Source organism: Portunus trituberculatus, chromosome 42, assembly GCF_017591435.1.
Source record: "Portunus trituberculatus isolate SZX2019 chromosome 42, ASM1759143v1, whole genome shotgun sequence".
NCBI lineage: Eukaryota > Metazoa > Arthropoda > Malacostraca > Decapoda > Portunidae > Portunus > Portunus trituberculatus.
In genome coordinates, this window is record NC_059296.1 from 21,208,457 (window position 1) to 21,210,956 (window position 2,500).

The 2,500-nt window shown below is 44.8% G+C and overlaps 1 protein-coding gene across 19 annotated transcripts in view; it reads left to right on the forward strand.

The window, feature by feature from the left end:
• The window catches only part of LOC123517573 (calcium-dependent secretion activator-like), a 1,686,808-nt gene that overhangs the window by 77,663 nt on the left and 1,606,645 nt on the right, over positions 1–2,500 (forward strand). The gene's annotated exons all lie outside the window — the stretch shown is intronic.

Sequence of the window (2,500 nt, forward strand, 5' to 3'; positions counted from 1 at the left end):
CAAAAACATTTTTGTCACGCAGCCCAAGGTGGCAGCCTGACATGAGGCTATAGAGAAGGAACACAGCTGCTCGTGTCATGACGAAGGATCAGGTGTATGATAGGTCGTGAGGCCAATTGTGAGGTTCGAGGGAGCCCTTATGCTTTTTTTTCATGAAAGAACAAAGAAGGAGGCAGGAAAAGAATAAGGCAGACTGTTCCTGAGCCCTGTTGTTGCCTGAGTCCTCTTGTTTGTCCCAAAGGTTGATGAGGGAAGCCCGGGAGAAGGAAACCTTTTTCATCACCGGGTCTCATTAGTATTCACGTCGGCAAATCCTTATTATCTTTCCTTTTACGGGATGGTGGAGGTGAAGGAGCGAGGGGAAGAGGGAAGGAAAATGATGGGAATTCCTCGGCCACACTGAGTGATATGACCTGTTGGGAGCCATCCTCCTCCTCCTCCTCCTCCTGTTCCTCCTTTTCTCATGCAAAGAGCGCTTTTACGAACCGGCAAACAAACAAGTTAAAAGGAAATGTTTTTTTTCCTCTTTGCTGTCCATGAATACTTTATGCAATTAAGTTATGTGTGTGTATGTGTGTGTGTATGTGTGTGTGTGTGTGTGTGTGTGTGTGTGTGTGTGTGTGTGTGTGTGTGTGTGTGTGTGTGTGTGTGTGTGTGTTTTCACTGTTTGATCTGCTGCAGTCTCTGACGAGACAGTCAGACGTTACCCTACGGAACGAGCTCAGAGCTCATTATTTCCGATCTTCGGATAGGCCTGAGACCAGGCACACACCACACACAGGGACAACAAGGTCACAACTCCTCGATTTACATCCCGTACCTACTCACTGCTAGGTGAACAGGGGCTATACGTGAAAGGAGACACACCCAAATATCTCCACCCGGCCGGGGAATCGAATCCCGGTCCTCTGGCTTGTGAAGCCAGCGCTCTAACCACTGAGCTACCGGGCGTGTGTGTGTGTGTGTGTGTGTGTGTGTGTGTGTGTGTGTGTGTGTGTGTGTGTGTGAAATATTTTGTTTCACTAAGTCCAACACAGTAATTTTGTTACCAGAGAACACGCGAACCTGGTAACACCGCCACTGAGTGATGCTCTCACTCACTGATTGGTCTGCGGATTCTTGTTTTGGGGCAAATTGACGTTGTACTTCTATCAAAACCATTACTCCATTGCCAAGTGCACATTTCGGATCTAAACTACATAATTATTTCTTTTAATGAAGTGAATTATGATGCACGTTTTAATCATTTGACTACCTTTTGACACACTTTTCATAAGTCATTAACCGCTGCGGGACATTTCTCATTTTAAGGCCGTATCCAAACCTTATACATACTGAAAGCTGTAAAATATATTCTTTTCATCCCTCTCATCCTTGTAGGTACATGTAATGATTTCACATAAGGTTTTTAGTGCTGTGAATTGTTGCATATCACAGTGAAAGAGTTAATTAAAACGTACACAATTTAACGAGCGGAAACGTAAGTGTGGTGGTGAGAGAGGAGGAAGGGTGTGTCTGCGGTGGTTGCACTGTCTGGCGCTGCGCTCTACAGACTACTTTAATCCTGTGCTCGCCCGTTGAATTTATAACTGCCATTTGGAATACCCCGGAGACACATCCTATCTCAGTTCACGCATATATTAACGCACTTGTGTGTGTAGAGATTCTTATATTACGAGGTGAATTTTTTTTTGTCAGAATTTTAACATGGATATCGTTTTAAAAATGAGGAAAGTAGGTTTTGTAAAGAAGACACAGTAAGAGGGAGAGAGAGAGAGAGAGAGAGAGAGAGAGAGAGAGAGAGAGAGAGAGAGAGAGAGAGAGAGAGTGGAAGAGCCTTTTGGCAGTTGTCGATTTTCTTGATTGTGAATCTCAAAACGTTTACATTTCCTGAGTTAGGAAAGCGTGAAGAAGGAAGGAAAGAGGTAAAGAAGGAAGGAACGGAGCGGCGTGTGGGAGGTGCGGGAATGTCGTGGGAGAAGCAGCGCCCCTGGGGTATGACAGAGGCGGAAAGAAATAGAGTGGAAGACTATGTTTGCCATTCATTTATATATACTTTGTGGCCTCTCCAGGGAAACATTTTACACGCTTACTCCTGATTGTGGTGCTGGGGGCGGGAGGCGGCAGAAGAGGAGACTAAGGAAGGGAGGGAGGGAGGGAGGTATGGAGGACGGCGAAAGTAAGAGTAGATGCGGAGTAACATCGGAGAAACGAAACATTGTCGTGAACTAAAATCAAGAGAAAATAGAAAACAAGGAGAGAATTAAAGTTAGGAGAAGGAAGCAGGGAAGGATCAAAGAAAGAAGAAACGGGATAAGAAGGTATGAAGATATAGTTAAGAAGGTAAACTGTGAATAGAAAGAAACGCTGGATGGGGTTATGAATTGAAAAAGCCTGGATCGAGGAAAGGAAGACGAGGAGAATCTGAAGAAGTGAGAAGCAATGAAAGAAGAAGAAAAGGAAGCTGGAAGTGAGACTATGAGATGAGGAGGTAAACAGC